Genomic DNA, 19,081 nt, shown 5'->3' on the forward strand with positions numbered 1-19,081 from the left:
AGATTAAGGCTACAATAGCAAATATGTTTTAAATTCATCATGAATGCAGTGAACATTATAAACGCCCGCCTTTTTTTATTATTGCACTATTAAACCAAGCTGAATTTATCTCATGCACCATGCTGCTGTGCTTTCACATCTAGAGTCATTTCTTTAAAGGATGGATAAGACAAGCAATATATTCCCCGTCTAAAGAGGATTTAGGATTTGATTCGTGCCTATAATGTACAGTAAGAGTCACTTTGGTTTTATTCGGACATGACACCAACATGTAAAATCATGTCATCACAATTACATTAGGAGGTCCATGTCTGAAAGCAGCATACATTTTTTTATAAATACAAAAATTCATAATTGTAACAACCTTTCGTTTGTGTGAACAGCTAAAGTACAATGGAGTCTGTCCTCAGGTTTGTGTTCAGTGCTTTATTGTCAGGAGGAGCAGACAGTGGTTCCTTCACACTTAACTAAACGCAGCTGGATGAATCCTTCCGTGTGCGGCTGGTGTGGAGCAGCTCCAACCTGTAACAACACATCAGAGCACAAGAGATGTGATCAGTCAGCTGGGACTGCTCGTGTTTCCTGCTCCACGTTTCTGACTATGAAAGATTTTAAACTGTGAAGACAATGCGAAGCCCTCCAGAAAAGAAAAACAATTGTTTAATTACATAGTAAAGACCTTTCTTTTCACTCGGGCACTTTCTTAAATAAACAAGACGTATTTGTACAGTATGCCTGCTTGTATGTACAGTATGTGTTCTTTTGGTTGTATGCATTATTCTCTGTTTTGTGTTGTTTCTACTTCTGAATAATGCAATCTGAACCGCTTTTGTAGGATATAGTGCTATACAAGAATTTCAATCTAAAAAATTACAAAGTTAAAAAAATGACATTAAAAGTTAACTTGATAAAACATTTTTTAAATAGATGTGTTTTTGGTAATTGATGACATTTTTGTGCATTGCTTATTTATTCAAGGTTGGTCATTTTGCTCCCATAAAAAACTATAACAAATATTTCCCTGAACCTTCCTCTCATTGTGATCGTCCTTATTATCCACACAGTGATGAAAGAATGTAAACAGGATTACTTTGGATACACAACATGGCCCAATAATGTGAACGTTGCACAGAAACGATGCTTCACTTTACAAGAGGAGAGCACCCATATTAGCCGCTTCCTGTCCTATAGTCCTTCATGATGATGTCATATCCTGTCTAGAACAAGAGCCATTGTTTGTCCCCAGGAAGTGAACTTCCCGCCGACGGTTGTTCTTCCATCCGCGGGTCAGTCAGTGCAGGCGTGTTTCTCCTCCATGAATATGCAACTCATGCAGGGTGCAAGAGACACGATATGATACATAAATGTCTCAGTCGGTAACGATATGATACCGTGCGACACACAGCCCAAGTGGCATCCTATTTTTGGGCTGTTCCTTTAGTAACTGACTCAAAGCAGGTAGAACAGTTGCACAGCTGTGTAATGTTTTAGAAACTTTTTTCAAAGTTTTACTTAGCAATCTACTAATGCACTACGCCTGCTGGACCCTTATAGCGACACATCAATCATTACATTATATTACATGTAAGACGCTTTTATCCAAAGTGAGCAATCCCCACAGGAGCAATTCCACTGCGCCACACGCCTCCAATCAACACTTAAGGTTTCTCCAGACGCGAACAGGGACCGGATGGGACTGAACAACAGCCCCAGACTCTGACTCAGCCCAGCCAACAACAATTGATGCCTTCCATGAAAAGGAAAGAGCCAGCAGCAGTGTCACAATGTTTTGATCTTAACTCAGAATATTATCAATGATATATTTTCTTGGTGTGTAAGCAGAGATGGAGTACTCGAGTCCTGGACTCGGACTCGAGTCGGACTTGAGTGCCGATTTTCGGGACTCGTGACTCGACTCGGACTTGCGCACTGATTGACGCGACTCGGACTTGGACTCGTGAATTCTCGCACAGGATGACTTGGACTCGGACTCGTGAATTCCCCCCCACCCCCCCACGATGACTCGGACTCGACTCGTACATTGACGCTCCGACTTGGACTCGGACTCGAGCACATTTTCTCTGGAGTCTGATGTCCTCTATCCTGTATGGCGAGTTCACGTACTGGGCCCCGCTATTCCAGTCTAGAGATGTCTACAGACACACCCCGCATCATGCTGTATGCTTTCACACATTCTGCTTCCACATTGGAAAAGAGCAGCGCAAAATGCTCGTTATGTGGAAACAATATAGAAGAGAAGGCTCCGTAACACATTACTCTAAGGATCGAGTTCAGACATATAGGCTGTCTTGAACACTATCATCAGAGTAACGTGATCTAATCAATAAATAAAGATTCAGCCGATAACGAAAGCACATACTTAACATGCAGAATGACGTCATTTTGCATGCTAAGTAGCCATGTGCTTTCTGGGGATAAATCTTTATCAGTAAACTGATTTAACCCATAAAAGTTCCTTCAAAATAAGAGTCCCGATCTTATTACTATCAAAATAAAAGTGCAAAACGAAAACTTTACCATAGGAAAATATTGGCATACAAATATAATCACTTCTCTAAAAGGTAACTCATTTTAAATATAGTTTATTTATATATAATAATAATATTAATATTAGAAATAAGCTTTATATTTGTATAGCACCTATTACAATAATTGTTGCCAAACTCGCTTCACAGCAGTTCAATAGACAGGATAACAGCAATGTAGAGGAGCAGCTACATTTCAAAACATATATCCACGAAGATTAATACATGAAGACTTGTGACTCGGACTTGACTTGGACTCTTCTTAAGTGACTCGGAATTGGACTCGGACTCGAACACAGGTAATGATGACTCGGACTCGGACTCGACTTGGACACTCCTTGGGTGACTCGGACTTGGACTCGGACTCGACTACGACTCTCCCTTGGTGACTCGGACATGGACTCGGACTCGAAGAGTGGTGACTCGAGGGTGACTTGGACTCGTGAATTGGTGACTTGACTACAACACTGTGTGTAAGCAACAACGGTTTGCATCAGAGCTGTCGCCCTCTGACACGTGTCAATGTGCAACTTTCATGATGTTTAATCAAAATAAAAAATGATAAATGATAAATGATGTGCCAGTTGTTCTGTGATTCTCCAGAACACACAGATGGCCAGTCGGCCCCTGAATGCAAGTCAGACATTTTGGCAGCCAAGGCCAATGATTTTCACAGACTCTGCATGCAGGAGACCAACATCGGGCCTGCACAACATCGATCTTTAATCCTGAGAATTAAGCCAGTCACAAAAAGGGTTTACGTTGTTTATTTTCACAGTCTGGATAGTCAGACTTTGAACCCCAAGACTCATTGATATATAAAAGAAAAACATTTTAAATACTTACAATACTACAATCATCATAAACTCAAATGGCAGAGATAAAAGACGTCAGCCGACATGGGAAACAATGGAGGGAGCAGCCGCCACACCACCGCTGGCGGCTGCAAAACATTCCCCTGTCTACACATCAAATCCTTTTAAAAACAGTGAAGGAAGGATTTATATAATATATTTAAAGTACTTACACAAAGCTTTGAAAATTCAATTAAAGTTACAAGTAAAAGTAGGATAAATATAACTCCCATCTACTTTTTATTAAGTTGAGAAAAAGCAAAAATCCTGAAATGTGTGAAGCTGGCTTCCTCTCCATAGCTTTATCAGTGCATCCCTTTTGTTCTATTATGTTTTGTATGATGAACGTATTGTTTGCTTGTTCCACAGTCCCAGACAATGATGATCATATGACTCCTATGTCTTCAGATGCTGTTGTCTCCCTGACTTGTTTATGTGTTCATTAATTTGTTCACAGATCTGGTGTGAAGTGTGAAATCATGTATTCTGTTGCGTCCGACGCTTAAATGAACACTGTGGACTGCTAACATGCAGCTGCATTAAGCTAATGAGCGTCAATTAATTGTGTTAATGAGCTGCAGTGAAGATCTCTCCTGGAGGGAAACTGATACCCTGTTAACGAGCTGAAGGGGGGGAGACCATCAGATCGGCTAAAAACAGTCGTTAGAGCCGGAGTGTGTGCGTGTGTGTGTGAAGAGGGGGGCTTCCTCCTGAATGTTATCTCTCTGTGGCCCTGACATGCTTATCTCTGACAAGTGAACACACACACAAGACCTTGTCCCCGTGTGTGTGTGTGTGTGTGTGTGTGTGTGTGTGTGTGTGTGTGTGTGTGTGCGTGCGTGCGTGCGTGCGTGCGTGCGTGCGTGCGTGCGTGCGTGCGTGCGTGCGTGCGTGTGTGTGTGTGTGTGTGTGTGTGTGTGTGTGTGTTGGATCCAGCTGTGGCTTCATATCAGTGACCTCCTGTGGTCCATGTGTGGGTGTGTTTGGGGGAAGGAAGCTATAACCGGTTCACACTAATATCAGCCCTAATGAAGCTCCTGTGTGTGTGTGTGTGTGTGTGTGTGTGTGTGTGTGTGTGTGTGTGTGTGTGTGTGTGTGTGTGTGTGTGTGTGTGTGTGTGTGTGTGTGTGTGTGTGTGTGTGTGTGTGTGTGTGTGTGTGTGTGTGTGTGTGTGTGTGTGTGTGTGTGTGTGTGTGTGTGTGTGTGTGTGTGTGTGTGTGTGTGTGTGTGTGTGTGTGTGTGTGTGTGTGTGTGTGTGAGCATGAGCTCAGCCTCAGAGTAAACACGGGAAGATGGAGGACACCCATCTCTGTGTGCAATGCAGCAGTTGAAGGAAGCAGGACTCATGTCCGTCAGCAGCAATAGAAGAAGTTGGGTGACAATATTATAGAAAGAGGGAGGTTCGTGTGGACTAATGGGAGAACATCAAACATTAAGAGATGACGCCACCACATGATTGCATCCCAAACCAAGATCTTTTCCAAGACCTAACCAAGAAGTTGGGGATTCGTTTTTCACAGGAAAACAGTAAAAAACGAAAAGTTTGTTTTGTTTTTTATTCAGTCTGTAGGTTTAGAGAAAGTACATTTGAGATGTAACTGTTCAACAGTATTTACAGAGATAATGGTTACTTACGGGGGATTTTATTTGGAAAATGGCACTTGCAACACCGTTGTTCTGAAGATCGAGTAATGTTAGTTAAGTTAGTATAGTACAATGATAATATGCAACCATAACTGTAGTAGTTAATGTAAGGTGCGCAATATTTACAAAAATAAATGGATAATTATTTGTTTAGCCTTTCTTGTTATATCGATAATGGTTACTCCTTTGTTCCAAATAGACTTGTTTTCTTCCTCTGAAATGACATTGAAGTACCAGTAGGAACCAGAAGGTATCTTATCGGGGCTTAATTCATACAACTGTAAATCACATTCAGTTTAATAAAGTCTTCCCGACACACAGTTTGATCGACATTTTGAACAATATGTTAATTAAAAGAGTACAGGATGTTAATTAAAGTGAGAGAATAATGCTCCGTCAGCATCATTACACAGTGTGTAGGAAACCATGTCTGTGTGAAATGAAGCACTAGAGGCGTGTGCATCGAATTACATACTGTGAAGAGCTATGATGGAACAATTCAAACAAACTTGACCTTCATTTTGACAAATCAGACGTTCTTTTCACCGACTGGGGGCCTCTTTTATTCATACATCCTAAACCCTTATCGGGGATGGAAACTGATGATGTCAGCGTTAAGACAGAGGCAGCAGTGTGAGGTCTTTGACTGCAAAACACACACTGTAACACACACATACATTGACAGCTGTGTTCTCTCCCACTGCTCTTCGACTGGTTTCCAACTGTTGATGATTCATTAACAGACTATGTCGAAAGTGAAGCTCATTTCCTCCTGACGAGATGCTTTAAGTTAAGACTGTTTTTTTAACATCTGTCCTCTAAATTGTGTCTCGTTATGCTTTGATACACAGTGTCATCGGACAAACTCGGATGCAGTTCATCATGAAAACAGATCTACACAAAAAGGAAGCGACAAAACTGGGTTTTTTTGTGGCACATGCCACCACTGTCCAGTTCATGCTCATGAAACATGGTGGCTTACCTTAACCCAATATAAGCACAATAGAAGTGTTATATAGTGATGTCATTTTGTTACAGAAGTAAACAGTGAAAACTAAACTCCCTCTGACGTGAACTTTGGTATTTGCAGACAAATAAAACACTGCAGGAAAGGTTAGAAACCCCAATTAAGAAAAAAGGGCCCCTTTAAAATGTGTTCTGATGCTTTAAAAGCTACAAAAATACGTATTTATCCTCAATCTGTGTGCCTGAATGTACCTGTAGAACAAGATACTCCATTTTTGCACCTTACTTTTTAACCCCCACTAATGAAAAAGCCACACTTTGATTCGTCAGTGTTCAGAATCAGAATACCTTTATTAGTCCCACAGAGGGGAAATTTGCAGCGTTACAGGAAAGAGCCACATACAGCTTAGTGTTGCATATCTTACATGCGTTAAAAAAAGTACTAAGTTATAATACAATAAACAATATGCAGTGTTATTCACTCTTCAGCATCTGTGCACAATAATTGCAATTACATTTCTACCTATATGTACCAACTGCTTGTTTAAAAAGGGAATGTTTCTGAATGAGGACCGTGTACAGTTCTCCAGAAATTGAGTATTTCAAACATCATCTAGACCAGCTTTAAAATAAATAAAAAGCTTTAACAAATTATCTGATTTTAAACAATAAAAAAATACATACTTTTAGAACTGAATTGCCCTCCAGAAGGATGTGTTTTGATAATATTGTTTTGATAATACTTTGTTTTGATAATATTGTTGTCTTGTCATTGTCATCAGACACCAAATCAGTCTGACTGCTAATGTGTGCGTGGTCATTCAGAACACATCTTCCTGTCATGTGTCCAACTTACCTCCAGGACTTTAAACCCATGACTGAAGACTGACAGTACTTCACCTCTTACTACTGTTTGTCCTTGTGCCCAAGAATCACAGAATCACATGTTGACCTGAATGCACCCTGTCCGTCACAAGGCGCACACACACAAACACACACTTTTATTGCCTCAGCATGATCATGTCGGTGCATAAAAAGTCTTTGGTCCAGAACATCTACTGATGAGGTTGTCATGGAAATTAATGATCATATTGTTGCTTTCAAGAACACTTTTCAATGGACTGCCATAACATTTAGTTTAGGGATTCTTGTTCCCAAATTGATGACATTTGATAACTTTGATGAGTCTCTGTCTTTTGATCTAGAGCAGGGGTGGGGAACCTCCGGCCTCCGGGCCGTATACGGCCCGCGAGACCATTTGGTACGGCCCTCGAGGTAATTTATAAACACACGCAAAAAAGAAAAGAAATCTAGACCGCAGAATAATTAACAAGCAGGTGCCTGTTTTTCCTGGCCAAGGTCAGGGTCCTTGAACACAACACGAGCCTAACGTGTCATCACGTGGTATGTGTCTCGTCTGACAGGGGTGCAGTTCTAACGGAGAGCACCAGAACGCGGCTCCGGGCCGGGACTTCACAAATTGCAGTAACCATAAGGAGCCATACACATGCTGCAGTTTTTGCGTGGCTGTGTCTTTAGCCCAGTGGCGATCTGCTCATCTGTCATACTGATCATACAGTCAATAACTTTGTTGTTATTAGCATCTGGTTAGCTAGCTATGCTAACGAATATAAGAAGCTTTTTCTACAACCAGTGAGGTAAAGGCAAATCTTTATTATAGTTAAAAAAATAAGAGAATAAAGTAAACAGGTATAAAATACTATATGACAGTAAAAAAAAGTTATTATTAAACAAGAATACAGTTTGAAAGGGGAGTGATTTGTAAAATATCCATAAAGAAAAAAATCTGCTTACATTTCTGTTTCATATGGGTGTTGAGAGATGTATCCATAGATCTATTAATGTTGCTCTCAAAGTGCACCAGATTGATGCTTTCAACTTCATCATTCAAAACAAATCTTCCTGGTGGTGCATGCTCCCAAACCCCCCTAGATGAGGTTAGACCCCCCCCCACTTAAATCATGTCCACATGGATATGAAACTAAATACATTTGCACACATCTTGTGTCCATATATTTCTGTTTTGGTCTCTGGATTAAGAGGTTGCTTTTTCTTTGCACAGCATGAAAGAAAGGCGAAATGAATGGGCTGTGATTTTAGTTTTTTAAGCAGACGTTGAGTTCAATAATTTGTACGGCCCTCGAAGGATGTTGTAAAAATTGAAATGGCCCTTGAGAGGAAAAAGGTTCCCCACCCCTTATCTAGAGTCATAATCGGGTCAACATTTTTTCTATTTCCCATATTATTGTTTATTATCAAATACCAACAAAACTAATGACATTATCATGACTCAGCTGAAATAATCAAATGTAAGCATGCTAAGCAAAGAGTATAACCATAGTAAGCATCACTTCTGCTAAACATAAGAATGTGAACATTTAGCCATAACAATAACTGTATTGTCCATCACATAATGATACAAATGATCTTGGGTTAAAGTCTCTCGTAACTTAAATGAAAAACACAAACCATGTGATGCAAAGCTGCAATCAGAAGGAGTGACTGTCTATTTGGCCTTTAACAAAAATGAATAGTGCAGATGGAAGGTTGTTTTCTTTGGCCAGAGCTGCACTGCGAGAAGCTGTGAAGGGTCCTTAATAACACATGAAGATTGTCTGAGGGTTGGGTTGGAGTGGTACAGGGGATTTTGGTTGCATGGTTGATGACTCTTGAAAGGTTTTTTGCTTTTGTGAAAGTTCAATACCATGATGCGAGGTTTATTTGATTAAAAAATGGATATACTGCTATTAAGATGTCTTCTACCATTCTAGCTTTACAATGTTAAAACCTTCTTAGAAAAACATGCATTGTTGGTTCTTCTTTTAGACCCAGTGTTGTGTGAAGGACAAGTTGTGTTGAATTCAGTGTCCAGGTACTTACAGATCTTGACTTCTTCGACCCCCTGCCCCTCCAGCCTGAGTGGTCCGACTAAAGCTTTTATCTCAAAGTGCCGCTCTGCATCAGTTCAGCCTCACAGAGCCGTTTGTGTGGACTAAACTCCAAAAGGAGCCAATATAATGCAACAGAGCTGATGTCATATAGCTTTGGAAACCCCCTTTCCCACCCACACCTTCATGATGTCAGATTTGAGGATGGGGGGCCGCATTGAATAGTTTAAGTAACTTTCCAAAGTAAACACCCATTTACAATCAGCAAGATATCAAGTTCTTATTATAAAGAAAGTTTTCCAAAGAACACTTTAAGAAATGTGTGAAAAAAATGACACACTGACTCTAACTTCCTCCTACTGATGATTTCACATGTCAATACCTCTGTAGCCATGGCGACTGCGATGGATTTCCTCTTTTCTGTTGGACAACGAGGGACTCTCTAGTTCGGACGGGGCGTTGCTGAGGAAGGCTTTGGCACCCGTTGCCCCCGGCGACAGATGTTGGCTCATCCTCCGTTTCCGTCTCTCCCTGTTCCCGTCGTCACAGGAAGTTCACCTCTGTCAAGGCCTCGCCCGGTGGAAGTGACATCAAAATAAGAGCACTGAAGGCTGACTGCCTGTCAAAATAAGAGTATTAGTCCTTCACCCCTGTCAGAGTGAATAATAACATCCTACACACACGTACACACAACAACACAAACACACACAGCTGTCTCCTCCTGAGTTAACCAAGGGAAGCCCCTGCACTGCTTCTTTATGATTAGAAAACCTTTACATATAACAAATAAATCTCTCTAGATTATGTTGGAGGCATGGGATGTTATGTTGTATTGTCTGCATTGTCCCAGTTCTGAATGTCAAGAATTGAGATCCAGGTATTACCAATAAGAATTAACTGCACACAATGTAGGAGTTCTTAACACTTATAAAGAAAGGAAACATTTGGAAACAACCTGACTCTCCACTCTATGGCTTTTGAGGTAACAGTTACTTCTAGCAAGTCTATACTGCAGCGAGCAGCCTGACATGCTAATGTTTTATACCGTTGCGGTTGTTCTCATTCATAACACTCCGTTCGATGTCTCACTATGGGATGCGCCTCATCGCGGAGCAAACAGAAGCATCAATCTCATTACGCCAATCCTGATTGGCTGGTGATCTTGACGTCAGAGTCAGGGAATTCACCCCCTATAAGTAGCTTGCGCCACGACGCATGCGTCATTCACACACCTCTTCTCGCTTCAGAGCACATCTCTATAGTAGCCGGACAAGCTTAACGGTCCACAGACTGAACCCAAATATCCATTTCGGTCGACGGGCGCTCGCTGGCTACTCCTTCTGCTTTGCAGGAAGACGGTAATACTAACGCCAGTCAGTATTGAAATAGACCTCGCCCTTCTCTTCCCCGGAAAGTAAGGTAGGTCCGAATTTTTTAAGCTAGCAACACACCTGTTGCTAGCTCGCTCCCTCACTATCGACACCACGGTAGCGAGGACGTTTTTTATTTTCTCTTCTCCACGGAGGAAGAAAGGATTAAAGGAGCATATCGTCACACCAGTCAGTATTCTCCGGGAATAAAAGACCCACACCGTCCTTTTCTCCGGATTAAGGACAGGGTGGTAACATCTTTTTTCTCCCATCTTACCTGTTGAGAGCGGGCCCTCTCCACGCCACGAGGCGAACAAGATGGACGCCCCTCTCCCTCACACCAGAGGAGTCAGGGACTCGGTGGCTCGACTCGGTGGCTCGACTCTGCGGCTGCGGGTTGAAGATCTCGGGCACAGACACACACCAGGTCTGCTCGTCCTGCCTCGGGCTGGAACACGCCCGAGGCACTATCGACAACCCCGGCTCGTGCGGACATTGTGTCCGTTTCACCGCGAAGAGCCTCCGCCGACGGATAGCACGCCAAGCTAGCCTGTCGGAGCAGGACCCCCCCCCCATGTCCACTGACCCGCCGGCCGGCAGTCAAGACACGGGGGCGTCCGCCGCAGAGAGTGAACCCCCCCCCCGTGTCGGTCTGGGGCTCATTATCTGCGATGGCTACAGAACCGGAATCCCGCGCCCTGGCAGGCCAGGACCCGGTGACGGCAAGACACGCGGGAACGGGACCCCACGCTTTACCGAGCTGGGGCTCCCGGTTAGACCCCACCATGGTCTCACCCGCGGAGGATGTCCTCGAGCTGGACTACGATGAGGACGAAGAGGACGCCTTGGCATTCCTCCTGTCCGAGTCGGATGAACAGGAAGAGGACAACTTCATGTCATCGGCTCAGGCTGCAAAGCCTGGAGCGAGGGCTGCTCTCCCGGGCGATAGCACACCAGCTTCACCCTGTCTGAGCATGGACCTGCAGGCCATGTGTAAACGCGCTGCGGCCAGACTCAACATCCCGTGACCTGAAATGGCCAAGGAGACCTCCAGGTCCCGCTACGAAGGGAAACATTTTCCCCAAGCAGCGCGGACGAAGAGGCAACTCCTTCCGGTCTTCCCGGAGATGTTGGATGAGGTGTCGGTCTCGTGGAGAGACCGGCCCTTCAGCGACAAGGTCCTAATCCAGGGTGCCTCCTCCCTAGACTGTGACGGAATGGAGAAGCTCGGCCTGGTCCGCATACCGCCCATGGAACCGCTGGTAGCGGCCCACCTCCTACCGAGGATGGGCCCGTCACCAAGCAGGAACCCCACGCTGCCAGCAAAGTCGGACCGATTTCAGTCGACAATGACTGAACGGTCCTACAAAGCTGCAGCGTTGTCCGCCAGGGCCCTGAATGTGTCCTCGCTGCTAACCGCTTACCAAGCGGAGCTCTGCAAGGACCTGTCAGATAACCGACCGCAGCCACTCTGGACGAGATGGCAGCGGTCACGGACATTTGTCTCCGTGTCCAACGCTGTGCCGTCCAGGCCACGGGCAAGGCAATGGGGATTATGGTGGTGCAGGAAAGAGCGAGATGGCTCAACCTCACTAACCTCCCAGACCGGGAAAAGGAGGATGTGCTGGATATGCCCATCGTTCCCGAGGGAATTTTCGGCTCCACTCTCGCCTCCATGCAAAGGAGGTGTGAGTCGAAAAAGAAGGAGGACGAGGCACTCCACCTCTGCCTCCCTCGAAGGGTCCAGCCGCTGCCTTCGCAGCAGCAGTCCTTCGCAGCAGCAGTCCTTCGCAGCAGCAGTCCTTCGCCCATGCTGCCTCGAACCCTACTCGGTTTAAAGCACCGAAGACGCAGAGGTCGCAGCCCGCCCCGAGTCCCCAGCCCAGGCTGGAGACAAGGGCAAGTTGGCCTAGAAAATCTCCGGTTCCGGCTGCAGCTCAGGCGCAGCCAACCCAGAATTTCGGCCAGCAGTCGAGGAAGAAGAAGCGAGCGGCGTGACAGCCTCTCCTTCTCCCCTCTGTGACAGAGCTGGAAGTCCACGGTTCCCCAGCTCTAAATGTGTTCCCGCCGCCTCGAGAGATGCCTCAACATCATCCTCAAGTCCGCACAAACACATGTCACACATTGGTTGATTTTTCTGTCATAAAACATTTGCCGCTGACGCATCCAAGCTTTAGGCCGAGGGCGCAGCTCAAAAGATGACAAAGAAAAACAATAAAACCAATAAACAGCCCGTCAACTGTCCCCCTTCTGAGAGCAGCTACGGCATCTCTCAAAAGGCGGATTACAGGCGGTGGAACTAAGATGCTCACATCATCTGCTTGGGTTTTCAAGACAGTAACACAGGGCTACAGACTCCAATTCGCTGTCACCCCCCCTCGCTTCTCGGGCATTCTGCATTCGCAGGACCGAGGAGAGTCAGCCCACATTCTGGAGAGAGAGATTCTCTCACTCCTAGAAAAGAGGGCTATATCTATTGTACCCGCCGAGCAGAGTCAGGGCGGCTTCTATTCCAAGTACTTCCTCGTTCCCAAACGGGGAGGGAACGGAATTCGGCCAATACTTGATTTGAGGGCTCTGAACAAATATCTAAAAAGATATAAGTTCAGAATGCTCACTCACACATCTCTGCTGCGGCTCGTGCGACAAAACGACTGGTTTACATCAACATTGTTCAACTTCTGATGCCGGATACGGCGGAGACGGACCGCTATGCTACCCACAATTCAGTTCGGCGAAAAAGCGAGGCAACGTGACGTCACCCCATTCAAAGTGAATGGGCAGATTGGAGTTGTCGACGCTGTCGACGCTGTCGACGCTGTCGACGCTGTCGACGCTGTAGTGTGGATGGGCCGTTACACATGAGGGAGTTTCAGCGCTGGGTGGCCGCCCTAAAACTAAACCCGAGAGTGATGGTTACTGTGAAATGCGTAATGGCACTGCGCCAATGCCTGCACCCGACTTTTCTAGTACGAGGTGTGCCTGTGGGTGCTGTCCTTTCACGGAAAGTGGTCACCACGGACGCATGTCTGACAGGTTGGGGAGGTATTTATGAAGGTCGCCCGGTGAGGGGTCTCTGGAGCAGAGACCTCCAGCGGGCGCACATAAATTACCTGGAGCTTTTAGCGGTGTTTCTCAACCCTAAAACGCTTCCTGCCTTTCCTCAGTGGACATCACGTCCTCGTGAGGACAGACAATACGACCACAATATCGTATATTAACCGCCAAGGGGGTTTGCGTTCTCTCCAGTTACACACACTGGCGCGCAAACTTATCCTATGGAGCGGTAGACGTCTCCTCTCTCTGAGAGTGACGCACGTACCGGGTGTGTTGAACCTCGGGGCAGATCTGCTGTCCAGAGGTACACCACTTTATGCAGACTGGACTCTACATCCAAGGATTGTGAGCCAGCTGTGGGTGCGTTACGGCAGAGCCGCGATGGATCATCGAAAGACAACGCTCAGTGTCAGCTGTTCTTGTCGATGCGCGATCTAAATGCACCGTTAGGCGTGGATGCACTCGCGCATGATTGGCCCCCGGGCCTTCTGTACGCGTTCCCACCCCTGGCTCTGATACCCCCAACTCTGGCCAGAGTGAGAGAGCAACGCCACACACTTATTCTGATAGCTCCGCACTGGCCAGCTATGTACTGGCTAGCGGAGATATATCAGCTGCTGTGCGGGCAGCCATGGCAGCTCCCACTACGCAGGGACATACTGTCCCAAGTGGGGGGGGCGATCTTTCACCCACACCCAGAGCGCTTGGCTCTATGGGCCTGGCCCGTGAGTGGTACAATCTGAATACAGTGTGACATGAAGCTGACCCTGGCAGCTGCCAAGCGAGCCAGTGGCACTCATGCGCTATCTGTACAGTCTTCATGCACTCGGTTCGCCCCAGGGCAAACAGAGTGCAAACAGAGTGTGCCTTTATCTTAAGGCGGTTGGTTCAGGTACCACATTTGACATTGAGGCATCCTCCCTGCCACTGTATTCCTCCGGGGAACAGCGGCCCGGATTTACCGTGTCCAGCCCGTGCTTTACGCACGTACAGGGACAGATCAAGGGTGCTTCGTCATAATGACCAAACCCCTTGTGTCCTGGGCTAACCCTTATAAGGGCAAGCCTGTTACTAAGCAACGGCTCTCCCACTGGTTTGTGGAAGCAATTGCTTTGGGGCCCATATGAGTCAGAGTTTGCAGGCACCCTCGGGTCCGCCTGCTCTTTCGACTCAGGGTCTGGCTGCATCCTGGGCTCTGTCCAGGATGTCTCCCATCCCAGACATTGGTGCAAGCGGCGAGCTGGTCCTCGCCGCTCACTTTTGTTCGCCTCTTAACAGTCTGGACGTTCTACTCCCAGTGTGACTCAAGCAGTGCTGGGCACCTGGTTGAGTCAGAGCTCTACCTGTTAAAGTTCTGGTTGGTTTGGTGATTTTCGAGATAAGCTCGTCTGGCAATACGGGAGCTACAATTTCCCATAGTGAGACATCGAACGGAGTGTTATGAATGAGAACTATAGGTTACTTACGTAACCCCAAGCCTCAGAGTAACATGAAGTGAGATGTCTCACCAGACGGCCCTCCTTGCTATGGTGAAGCGAGAAGAGGTGCTTATTTTGAATGACGCATGCGTCGTGGCGCAAGCTACTTATAGGGGGTGAATTCCCTGACGCTGACGTCAAGATCACCAGCCAATCAGGATTAGCGTAATGAGATTGATGCTTCTGTTTGCTCCGTGATGAGGCGCAGCCCATCGTGAGACATCTCACATCATGTTACTCTGACAACTGGGGTTACGTAAGTAACCTATAGTTTTTCTTGGTGTTGGATTGCCTTCTTGAGGCACTTGGACTTTGTTAATAGTTTAATAAAGTCAACAGTGTTAAATCATAATATACAAATGGCTAAATATTTACTTTGGTTTAATGTATGATGGCTTTTTTTTTTACACCCTCAGCAATGTGTGTCATTTTAAGACCTCACAGATTCGAGAGGATGTCAAATATTCAAACATGATGTTTTCTGAATGTTACCCTGACAACATCTCTACTGTTCATTCATCTCTCTCCAAAACAACAAGGAAGTCTTGTCGACCAGCTGAGCTGACAGATGCTGTGTGTGTGTGTGTGTGTGTGTGTGTGTGTGTGTGTGTGTGTGTGTGTGTGTGTGTGTGTGTGTGTGTGTGCGTGCGTGCGTGCGTGCGTGCGTGCGTGCGTGCGTGCGTGCGTGCGTGCGTGCGTGCGCGCGCGCGTTTGTTTTGAATCTCTATTGTAACCATTTTTGTGAATTTCCCATCATGATGTTTATTATCCTGTTTAAGATAAACAAACAGGAAGTGAGACAGAATAGCAGGAATGGGACATCCTGTAAGGTGAGAGGCACATTATGTACCTCCAACCAATCAGAGACTAGAGCTGCAGTGAGGTCACTTCCTGTCAGCTCAATGCCATCAGAGGGAAGCTCTGAAATCTGCACATGGTTTCTATTCAGAACTAAACTTCTGTCTTTAGTGTGTGGACCCTTTTGGCCAATGTAGAAGACAACAAAAGGCTTTGGTTTCTGAGGACTGAAGCAAAACACACACACACACACACACACACACACACACACACACACATACAGTTTCCTGTATTTATGCAAATTAAGGTTTTACCCCTTACCATTTTTAGAGACCATGTTGATGAAAATTATGTTGTTGTTTTCGTCTTAGTTGCCAGTAGCGATGTTGACATCGGGGAGAAGTACAGCTGGTGATACTGGAGGCATCGCCACAGCAACACAGACCCACAATGCCTCTGGAGCAAAACATCTGTTCTGACCAGGGGCGTGAGACCTAGAAAATCAGACCGTTTATTTTAGTAACAGGATGGATCAAATTGACACATGATTAGTTACTATTGACTCCTTTCAGGTTACCCATTAAGTACCAATCACACAGAGGGCTCTAGCTTGGTCTATTGGCATTTGGGGAGTGTCAGTTCATTTCAGTCTAGTTTATTAAATTGGCTATAATCTATACTATAAATGGGCAGGAAACTTTTCTTCAAATGGGCAGCTTAACAGTTTATTTGAAAGAACCGCTTCCAAAAGGATTAGGTTCTGCCTAATACTTAATATGTTCTGATCCTCTGCTACATTATAAACCATTGTGACTCTCCGGTATGTTTCAGTTCTGCTTTCTGTCCCCAGAGTTCAAAACTAAACATGCAGCAGCGGCTCTCAGTTATATGCTCCATATATCAAAAGAACAAATTCCCAGAAATCTGCAACTCAGTTCCTTAAAACACATTTCTGTTTGTGCTGACTTTTCATTTAATCAAATAGCAACTATTGAATGATTTATTGTAGTTACTTGAAATAGTTGTTTTAGAAATGCATCATAATTCTTAGAAATTTTTGAAAGTCATGGAGAGGAACTAAAACATGTTTAGTTCTTATACTTATTTGACTAATTAAGCCTATTTTCCGAGTGGGGAATTGATTTTTCTGCTGATCCTGAAGGCAGCACAACTGATGCACATGAAGGAGGTCAAATATATCTTTTTTAAATGAAGAAAACCCAATATTAGAGCTTTGTAACACCTTTTTATGACACTACAAATACACGTTACAAGGTGCTCTACAAGAATAAAAAAAAAAGTTTTAAATACATACGGTAGCAACTGTCTGGTAGTATCATAAAACAAAAGGACATAGGCTGCTATAAAACAAATACATAACAAATGTTAAAAAGCAGGACGGACAAAATAAAAACCACTGGAAATAGCTGAGCTCAAATCTTCACATCTGAAATAAGAATTTAAATAAACAACATACCAGATTTATTTCCTTATTATTCTCTTGTATACATTTCATTCTCTCAAGGGACTTCTCCACTGCAGAGGAACATATCAATACGCACGTCTGGAGAAACTAGTTCCAGCAAATCAGCTGAGTGATAAAGTCATGAGAGATCAGAGAGAAAACAGACAAACACAGAGGTCAGATGACAAATATGAATCAGGTCGTATACTGTTTGTGTTTGAATTCCATGTCTAATCAACGTTAAATTCATCCTTCCTGTCCACAGTTCTCATGGTGGCCGTGGGAGAGACTGACTGACTGACTGACTGACTGACTGACTGACTGACTCACACGAACAAAAGTGGTTTTCAGTCGTATTTAAGGAGAATGAGCAGTAAGTTCATGCAGTACCTAAAAATAAATACTTATAACTTAAGTTCAATTACTCAAACAGACTAATTACTTCCTCCTTTTCGATAAATAGCAGATGATGAGATTCTTATAACAATTATACATATATTAAACTATACATAAGTAGGTTAAATAGTTAAACTCTACTTCTGCTGCTTATACTTATACTGAGCAGGATATACAGTTACTAGCTGCAAATGACATCAAAATGATATGTATTAAAGCATCAGTAGTTGTAATGCGGTACTTTAATTTTCACTATTGAAATTGGACATTCTGCATTGTACTTAACTTTTAGTCTACTTAATTTTATGATTTTGAGCGTAGGACTTCTACTCTTCCTATTTCAGAAAGCTTTTATTGCAAGGATGTTTAAATAGTTTTTATATATATGTTTCTTGAATTAAGTTACTTATGTTTACATTTGGACTACTTTTTTCATTAATAATGTTCCATGACTGCAGCAGGAGGCGAAGTTAATTATTTAATCTGAGAGAAGCAAGACAGGAAACAATTTTTTTTCCTCAAGCAGAAATAGAGAAATATACAGAACACGTGTTGTTGGTGTTTCAGCTCTATTGTTCTGTTTGTCCCATATCTGACAAAGCTAACTGTATTAATGAAGAGGAGGCTAACACACACACACACACACACACACACACACACACACACACACACACACACACACACACACACACACACACACACAGTGCAGTGTTTGGTTGTTGGACAGCAGAATGGCGCTCTGTTGTCACATCTGCAGCTCTGTGCAGTTTCCCTCTTACGGAGTTGAAAGGTTATTCCACCACTGGGAGGTCAGAGGTCAAGGATCAACACAGCCACCCCTCCCTCTCTGACATCTCACAGCTTAAACTTGAGTCTCGTCAAGGAGGTTTCGCTGCAGTTTATGACCTTCTTTGTTCTCCTCGGCAGACTCAGCAGATGACCAGCAGTGGAATGTAATGAAGTACATTTACTCAAGTACTGTACTGTAACATTCTGAGGTACTTGTACTTAAACCTAGTATATTCATTTTTTTGCTACTTTATACTTCTATTCTTACTGTACTAGTTCAGATTATTAGCAAATCAACTAATAATAAAACTTCAGGTCAAGATATCCAGCAGCAGTGTGCTTCAAACTATCCACCTTCACTTTAATTCATCAGTTAAAGGTGGGGTATGTAATTTATTTCAGAAACACTTTTTGTTATATTCCATGGAATGCTCTTAACATCCCGATAGCAATTAATATATTAAATGCTTTGACAATAAATACATTAAAAATATTCATCTGTGGAAGCCGTAGCACTGTAAAAAGCACGACCAATCATTTTAGCCGGCCTGTCAGCCTTCCATCTGTGCACAAACTTATCTCGTGCCCTCATTGGTCATGTGCGCGTTCGTGTGTGTTGGAGGAGGGGCTCTGTAAGGAAGTCTGAAGGAAGTGGCAGATTTTTTCCGGCTGTGTATTTTCAAATTCTAGCGCACTTGAGCTGGTTTCTCCAAAACTACCTACCCCACCTTTAACATAATTCAGTAATTGAATGGGCCATTACGCTTAACAAGTGCTACTTTTGCCACCCTGTTAAGCCCCATTCCCCC

The 19,081-nt window shown here is 44.3% G+C and overlaps 1 long non-coding RNA gene across 1 annotated transcript; it reads right to left on the bottom strand.

Annotated features, from left to right (window-relative positions):
* Positions 1-432: 432 nt before the first annotated feature.
* On the bottom strand, positions 433-16,007 carry LOC117466414 (uncharacterized). Its single transcript, XR_004554278.2, has 3 exons — positions 15,944-16,007; positions 9,302-9,538; positions 433-522 (listed from the first exon to the last, which is right to left on the bottom strand). It is a non-coding gene; the product is annotated as an uncharacterized lncRNA (long non-coding RNA).
* Positions 16,008-19,081: the final 3,074 nt, after the last annotated feature.

Source organism: Pseudochaenichthys georgianus, chromosome 21 (genome assembly GCF_902827115.2).
Source record: "Pseudochaenichthys georgianus chromosome 21, fPseGeo1.2, whole genome shotgun sequence".
Lineage (NCBI taxonomy): Eukaryota > Metazoa > Chordata > Actinopteri > Perciformes > Channichthyidae > Pseudochaenichthys > Pseudochaenichthys georgianus.